At 37.6% G+C, this 8,747-nt stretch overlaps 1 pseudogene; it reads left to right on the top strand.

Moving 5' to 3' along the window:
* Positions 1–7,873: 7,873 nt before the first annotated feature.
* LOC125939262 (uncharacterized) lies at positions 7,874–7,985 on the top strand (annotated as a pseudogene).
* The last annotated feature ends 762 nt before the right edge of the window (positions 7,986–8,747 follow it).

Below are 8,747 nucleotides of genomic sequence, written 5' to 3'. Positions count from 1 at the left end.
AAAAAAAATTTAAATAAAAAAAATTTAGCTGGGTGTCCTGTACCTGTATTTTTATTTGGTAAATGTTGCAACCTTAACTTCCTAACACACATGAACCCTTCCTGCCCCAAGCTCAAAGTGTAGTTACATTTTAATTTTAGCTTGTTGATTTTTTTAATGTTTACATTCTTAGGAATATACAAATACTAATCAAAACTGAGCTAGAGAGTATATAAAATATTAATCATTTTCCTTTCCATTTTTTGTTTTCTTGGATTGAAAATTGGTTGTTTGCCTAATTTTTTTTGTATCTGCCACTAATTTACCCTCTGACTTCCCCAGTTGTGTAATTGTCATCTCAATGTGTTCAATTAATTTCACTTCTTAAGGAAATTCCTCCTGGTGTTGTCTGTTCTAGTCTCAGCAAGTTGTTCTCCAGACCTGCTGTAGGGCTGGCACACTGGGGAACCTTTGTCCTGGGAACCCCTGCCACTACCCACCGGGGAGGGATCTTCTGGTTTTTGAGCCCCTTATCTTTATCTTTGTTTATTTCCTCATTTGAGTGGGAACTCCATGAGAAACCTTGCCAGGAAGATCAATAAATTGAGAATTTGGACATGTGGAAATGAGTTTATTCTACACTAACACCTTTTGGCCAAGAATAGGATCCTATGCTGGGAATTATTTTGAAAGTATCTTTATATTACTTTCTAGCGATGTTGCTGTTGAGAGCTAATTGTTATCTTGAAATCCACTTCTCTCTGCCCCTGGTGTTCTGAAAGTTTACATGATGCGTGTGCCCTTGCTTGGGTGTGTGTTCCGTAGCACTGGATTCTTGGTGGATATCTCAGCCTCCAGACAAAATTAGGAAAACAAGTTCAAACTTAGTCAACCAGGAAATAACATTCAGAACCAGTTTCCACTAGGAATGTCAATGTCTCTGCTGTTACCTTTAAATTATCAAATTACCAATTTTTTTTCTTATTATTCAACATTATGCAGAAGACTTCACTTTAAAAATAGTGTACTGAACTCATCCCTAATAAAAGTTGAAAATATTTTGGGACACAAGTTTTATTTTTTCCTGTCACTGTATATACCACTCCTCATTTGATATCTCAACCCAATTTAAATTTAAAATAAAAAGTTCTAAAAATTAAACTAAAATGGTTGTTGCCTATTGTTAACCTTTGTAAAAAGCACTGGGTGGCTCAGTTGGTTACACGTCCATCCGACTTTTGATTTTGGCTCAGGTCATGATCTCATGATTTGTGGGATTGAGCCCTATGTCGGACTCTGCACTGACAGCATGGAGCCTGCTTGGTATTCTCTCTCTCTCTCTCTCTCTCTCTGCACCTATTCTGCTATCTCTATCTCAAAATAAATAAATAAAACACTAAAAAAAAAAAAAATGAAATACCTGAATCAATACACTTTTCCTGTTTTCAAAGCCCTGAAGTTGGTCAGATTTAATTTTGTGGGGAAGGAGCTCTGGAAGCCACAGACTCTGGAGCCTGGTGTGATTGTTAATTTTGGTTCACTCAATAATCAATGTGAACTTAGAAAACATTCTTAACCTCATTGAGTGTCACCTCTTAAATGCTGTCTTTTGGGAATAGCAAATAAAATAAATAACAATTTCCTAAGTGCCCTGTGCCTGTCACCTAGTACATACTCACTAAACACAGCTGGGGTCAGGTCCTGCAGTCATGTGCTCCCAGTGGGGCTGCTCGTGGACGAGCACCAGGAAATGACAGTAGGGAAGGCACTCCAACAACTTGCTCTTTTTCTTCTGTGAGAAGAATCTGAAGAACTTCAGGGAAATAACATACATCTCATAGCTGTCAGATATCTCATTACAATTTTTTGGATATAATGAATGTTTAAATATTAAAAAGAACAATTTTGGAAAATCAATCATACGTTATTTTTGAGAAAATTGCATTAGCTGCATCAACTTGATCAAAAAGAACATTTTTTTTCTAAAGATTAATGGATTTTTAGATTATTGCTGCATAATATCTCCCAAAGAAAATGAATAAACATCTATTTTCCTGGCTCTCGTGCTTTTCATAGTGTTATAAATGAGAGATTAGTAATAGTTACTCTTTTCATGAATAATCTCTATTGCTGAAAGGACCATAATGTTTCACATATAATATGCGGCCTTTTGAAAGTATATCTTATGATTTGCAAAGAAATAGTTAAAAAATTTCTCATTGCTGTACAGCTGAGCTTACATGAGAAATATCTGTTAACGCGATACCTGACTCTGACGATATGGAAAAGTTTTATTTAGCAAACATCCATTAAAAGGTATTTCTATTACCAAATGAGATTTTTCTTTTCAACATGAAACAAGTTTTTTCTATCTTTCTTACTCTCCTTCTATCATAATTCTTTGATATATCTACTGGCATTGAACATTTGGTTAGGGAATTCAGGAAAGTCTGTTTTTAATTGGATTATCAAAGGAAAATATTAAAAATATGAATGATATGAAAAATGATAAGTATCTCATTTTTTATTTGTGAAATAAAAATGAAGAGAATCTACGAATTTTCTCATTGTCAAAACAAAAGGCACTGTGTTTTCTTGGTCAGATTATAGCCAGTGCATTTTTTTTTTTTAACTAGAGTTTTAGTTGAGGGTTTAGCTTTACTTTTTATTTTTTAAAGGTGACTGAAATTCCAAGCAGAATTGCTGTAGCGGGCCTGAGTTTCTTTCACATCACTGCACGGAATATTTTCCATGCCACTAATCCCCAGTGGGTGCATTTCACCCACCTTAAATGGGATATTTCTAAACATTACCATTTCAACCAAAGTTATTTGATAGATCGCTATTATTTATTGATACTGTTATAAGTCTTTCTGCCAACATAATCTTAATAAGTCATTACAACTCCACTGGGTAAGCTATTTTTCCATTTCTTAAGCTTTAGTGCCTGTGCTGTATGGATTTGGCATTTAATAAATCACTGGAGGGCCAGCAAACACATTATATTCCTGTAGTCAAGACTGTCTAGACAAAAGTGCATGGAGAGATCTTTCCACTCTCAGTAGCGGGAGAGCATTTGTTTGCCACAAATTGGTTCTGAATCAATTGCTCAGAAACTTGGCATATCCAGGCTCACTTGGATACAGGAGGAGGGCAAGACTAAGTGCTGCATGGGGTGCTTTTCTGCCTTCTAGTTTAATTGAATAACCGAGAAGCAATGTCTAAGAAACAACACTCCTGCAAGAAAATAGCCTAGAATTTTACCCTTTTCAGATTCAAGAGTTATTATACCAGTATTTTTGTTATATGACCTTCATTTACAAAATGTATGTAAGGTTTCTTAAAACAATTAAGGAAGTGATAGTATGAAAGTTGTATAGCAAGAAAGAAAAAAAAACAGAATATGATTTCTGGTGAACATTTTATGTATGTATGTGCATGTCTATTTGTTTCCCCCATGTAGCCTTATTGTGTGTGTGTGCGTGCGTGCATGTGTGTGTGTGTGTGTGTGTGTGTGACAGTGAGAGAGAGAGACCAAGAAAGAGATATCTTTAGAGATATCATTGCTGAGCCTTAATGATCTGGGATTGTGTTAGGACTTGATTTTGCCCTTTCAACTAGACCACTAGTAGTGTCATAACTATTGCTGTTCTTGGAAGTCAAATTAGAATGTGAGGAATTTCTGGATATGACTTTCAGTGTGTCCCTTGGACTTCCAAAGCTATTCTGTTTCTGTTGCTTTTTCTCTCTTAGCTATCTTTGCCTCACTATTCTGCTGGTTGTGTAGTACCTAAAGTTTTCACTTAGAGTTTTGTCCTTGATTGATTTTCTTATAGATAAGATGTTTTTGGCAAAGACAAAGAATTATGAAAATAACTCTAGAATCATTCAGGCCTCAATGACACGAATAACATAGAATTTATATTCAGAAGCATTTGGATTACATATCCTAACCATACATTAGCATAATATTTGGGCCATTACATGGATTTAAAACTATCTGGTTTGGGGCGCCTGGGTGGCTCAGTCAGTTAAGCGTCCGACTTCGGCTCAGGTCGTGATCTTGCGGTCCGTGAGTTCAAGCCCCGCATCGGGCTCTGTGCTGACAGCTCAGAGCCTGGAGCCTGTTTCAGATTCTGTGTCTCCCTCTCTCTCACCCGCCCCCCTTCATGCTCTGTCTCTCTCTGTCTCAAAAATAAATAAACGTTAAAAAAATAAAACTATCTGGTTTTATCTTTATTTCAAAAGAAGAATGATACTTGCTGCGAATATCCATTATTTGGTCAGTGTTCACTTCACAGGTGATGTGTAATGTGCGCTAGCTCAGCTGTGTAAAAGTTCATTTAAGTTTATCTATTTATTTTGAGAGAGAGAGAGAGAGAGAGAAAGAGAGAGAGAAAGAGAGAGAGAGAATGTGCCAAGGAGGGGCAGAGAGAGAAGGATACAAAGAAAGAATCCCAAGCAGGCTCTGAACCAGCAGCACGGAGCCCAACATGGGGCTTGAACTCACAAACTGTGAGATCATGACCTGAGCTGAAACCAAAAGTCCAACAATTAACCAACTGAACCACCCAGGCACCCCTGTAAAAGTTCATTTGATGTATGTATGAATGTATTTTTCAGCCTAAACTGTCCACCTGTGTGAACGCTGCTCTAATTCTGCCTTCATTTCTGCTTTTCATTTCAAGATATTTGAACATCAAAGAAATTATTGGATAAGTAAATAAATGAACATATTTAAAGGATACAGTTGGGCTGCAGTGATATTCAAATTTAAGTCCCAAGTTAACCTGAGGGCAGAATGAACATCTCCCATCATGAATATGGTAGGTACTTCTTAAGATTTAGGTGAGAACAGAAATCAGGGGTTTTATATCCTGCATAGAATAAAGGTTTTCAGCAGTGATAGTAGAGTCTCTCCTGACTTCTGTAAACAGGCTTAAATCCCAGTGTTTCTTGGCATGATTATGTACAGCTCTTGTGGTTGTGTCCTTTGGTCTTTGACTTCAGAGTGCTGTTCAATCCAAATTCATAAATGCTCACATCATCTTCTAGCATTGTCATCATGCTTGTAATCAGTCACCTTTGTGAATATGAGCCAAAGGAACTGGGACTGCCTGTTGGAGTATTTGTGTTCGTGGAATGATTTGCATCATCTGGAGACAGATTGGATGATTACAGATAAGGAGAGGTAGGACAGATATCCAGAGAGCTCTTCTTATATCCAAGTGACTACTTGACACTTCGTTTTCCAAAAATATTTCTCTTGCATAAGGGTTCTAGACCTCCTCCTTGAAAGAAGTTTGGCAGACTTCATTTCTATAACACATGCTGGGATGGGCCAGGAGGAGATCTCTGAGCCTTTGGAAAGCAGAATGGGGAAAGGAGAAAAAAATATTTCCAAAAACATTAATTGAATAAAGACACATGGATAGAGTTAAAGGTCTTTGGGGAAAATTTCTTACTTTGTAGCATTACCAATGGCTATTTAGACTTATTTAAAACAACATCTCTTGACTTGTCCTATTTTTCCATTAAGAATCCATGTTCTCCAAGGACAGAGACTTAATATTTAAGTCCATGTGTCCAAGAAAAAAATGTGAATTTTTATTCTGACCCAATATCAGTAGGGTAAAAATTCCATTAATTATTTTCTTTCATTCAGGAGGAGAGGATATTGAGAAACATCCTATAACAAGAAAATATTTCTTTTAGAAATAAAATTTAAGACTCTTTTGGAAAAATGTTCCTTTTTTTCTTTCTTCCATATGTTTTGAGCATGTGCATGCCTGGAACAAATTCAATTTAGAGACCATTCTGGAAAGGCAGAAAACCCAAAGAATTCTTATATATGATTGATAATTCTTAAGAGTGATAATCTCAAAGAATGCTAATAAATCAGAATGCTTTTGTGCGTTTGGAATACCTGTCTAAATCTTTTAGCTACCATCTAAAGAACAGCAAAACACTGTGAAGAACACTTTGGCCAAGTGTTGTTGGTATATATCTTCTTCTCTCCTTTGTCCAGATGTATCAGTGCTGAGAACATTTGGGGTGATTAGGTGTTTGATGAATCTGGATCATGTGTAGATAGTAATTTTGGAGAAATGGGAGTGCTTCATAATCTAATAATTTGAAGATGTCACGGAACTTTATCAATACCGGCAAGAGATACCATGTGAGGTAGATGCTGAGAATTATGAAACTACATCTCAGAAAAAGTATTCTGAACTTTTTGGCTGTAATAGTAATATGGTAATAATAGCTCACTTTTTAATATTGCTTCTTTGATACATATTGACTCATTCCATCTTCACGACACTCAATGAGATTATGTATGGATATTATCCCTGTTTTATACAGGAGGCCCAGACAAAGTGGTTTGCTCAAGGCTGCACATAACTATGCAGTCATGCTTCTAACTAGTCAGTTCAGCTCTAAAGTCTGTACGTGACCACCATGCTGTGTTGCTGTAATCCACTCAAAGAGAAAGTAGCTCAAATGAAACAAGCTATACAAAGTGTATGGTATGGGGTATCCCTCAGTAATGGTAAGAGGCATATCTCAGTAATATAGAGAAGCTTCAGATAGACTGGAGATGATAAATGGATACCTTCAAAGAGCAAGGTGGCCACACCTCATTTATCCCCCCCCCCCCCCTCACAGTCTTAAGTCTGTTGTCTTGCTATATCTGCTTTACCTGCCAGCTTTTTCTCTGTGGTGCATGTAGATAAATGTGGTTACCTCCACCCAAACTCTACACTAGAATTCAAGAATTCTCCACTATCTAAGCTTTGCTTCTGGGCTTGTGTCTGGTCCGGTCATCTAAAAAGAAGATGGAAGATATGAATGTCAGGGAGGATGCAGTTCTTAGAGAAAGTGCTGTAATAGGGAGGAAACAAACAAACAAAAATCTACAGAGGGGCATGTTCAGCTTTTCAGGGCAGCAATCTTTCCATAAGGCCCCACTGCTTACGTGTTGTGGACAGTGGTATTACTCTTTCTCAAGTAGTCCCATTTCTGTCCCTCAGAACTCTTTCTATAGAAGGATTATACATGCCTGCCCTCGTGAACTCAGGGTCATGTGAGTTGCTTTGGCCAATGAAATGTTAGTAGGAGTGCCATGTGTCACTCCTGAGGAGGAGATTTAAGAACCAGCCTGTGGTTCTCCATGAGTCTCCTTCCTCTGTCATTCTGCTTGATTGGTGAAGTCCTAGACAGAAGGAGTAAAGACGCAGTGGGGCAGAGCTACACGTACCCATGATCGGCAAGTAAGCTTGAGGAAGAAATGAACTTTTACTATTGTAAGCCACTGAGAGTTTAAAGCAGTTTTCTTTCATAGTTTATCCTGACTGAAATTAATATCTCAGCCTACATCATAAAAATCATACAAACAGCAGGCAGAAATGGGAAAAATACACTCTTATTTGATAACCCCACTGATGTATAGCTGTTAGTGAACACATAGTCCAATTACACCACATTGGAATATCCCAAGGCCTAGTCTTAGGCAAAATGATGAAGCTGGCAAAATGGTTGTTTAGTTCCTATTAGTCCTTCTTCCCCAACCACTGTGTTCCCTTTGTACAGAGACCTCCAGCATTTTAGAGGACACATCCAGACTTCTAGGCCTCTGGATCTCACCTTACCTTGCTTCCAGAATACCATCTCATGTTCATCTCTCTACCTTTACCCTCATATATACTGTCTAAATTCAGCCTCAGATTCAAGATATTATAAGAGTATTAGGGTTCTCCAGAGGCACAGAACCAAAAGGATAGATATAGAAGAAGTTTATTGTAGGAGCTGGCCCATGTGGTTATGGAAGCCTAGAAGTCACAATCTGCCATCTGCAAGCTGGAGAGCTAGGAAAGCCAGTGGTAGAATTCGGTTAGTGCTCACTTTGGCAGCACATATACTAAAATTGGAACGATACAGAGAAGATTAGCATAGCATGGCCCCTGTGCAAGGATGACACGCAAATTCGTGAAGCTTCCACGTTTTTATAAAAACCCTCAAGAAAGTAGGAATAGAAGGAACATACCTTGAGATCATAAAAGCCATATATGAAAGACCCAATGCTAATATCATCCTCAATGCGGAAAAACAGAGCTTTCTCCCTAAGGTCAAGAGCAAGACAGGGATGTCCGCTCTCTCCACTGTTATTCAACATCGTATTGGAAGTCTTGGCCTCTGCAGTCAGACAACACAAAGAAATAAAAGGCATCCAAATTGGCCAGGAGGAGGTCAAACTTTCACTCCTCGCAGATGACATGATACTATACATGGAAAACCCAAAAGATTCCACCAAAATACTGCTAGAACTGATTCATGAATTCTGCAAAGTTGCAGGATATAAAATAAATGCACTGAAATCGGTTTCATTCCTATACACCAACAATGAAGCGACAGAAAGAGAAATCAAGAAATTGATCCCATTTACAGTGGCACCAAAACCCATAAAATACCTAGGTATAAATCTAACCAAAGAAGTGAAAAATCTATACACTGAAAACTATAGAAAGCCTATGAAAGAAATTGAAGAAGACACAAAGAAAAAATGGAAAAATATTCCATGCTTCTGGATAGGAAGAACAAATATTGTTAAAATGTCGATACTACCCAAAGCAATCTACATATTCAGTGCAATTCCTATCAAAATAACACCATCATTCTTCACAGAGCTAGAACAAACAATCCTAAAATTTTTATGGAACCAGAAAAGACCCCGAATAGCCAAAGCAATCTTGGAAAAGAAAACCAAAGCA

The sequence above is a fragment of the Panthera uncia genome (assembly GCF_023721935.1).
Source record: "Panthera uncia isolate 11264 chromosome B2 unlocalized genomic scaffold, Puncia_PCG_1.0 HiC_scaffold_24, whole genome shotgun sequence".
Classification (NCBI taxonomy): domain Eukaryota; kingdom Metazoa; phylum Chordata; class Mammalia; order Carnivora; family Felidae; genus Panthera; species Panthera uncia.
Note: the sequence above shows the minus strand (reverse complement) of the source record. Positions and strands in the feature narration are given on the sequence as shown.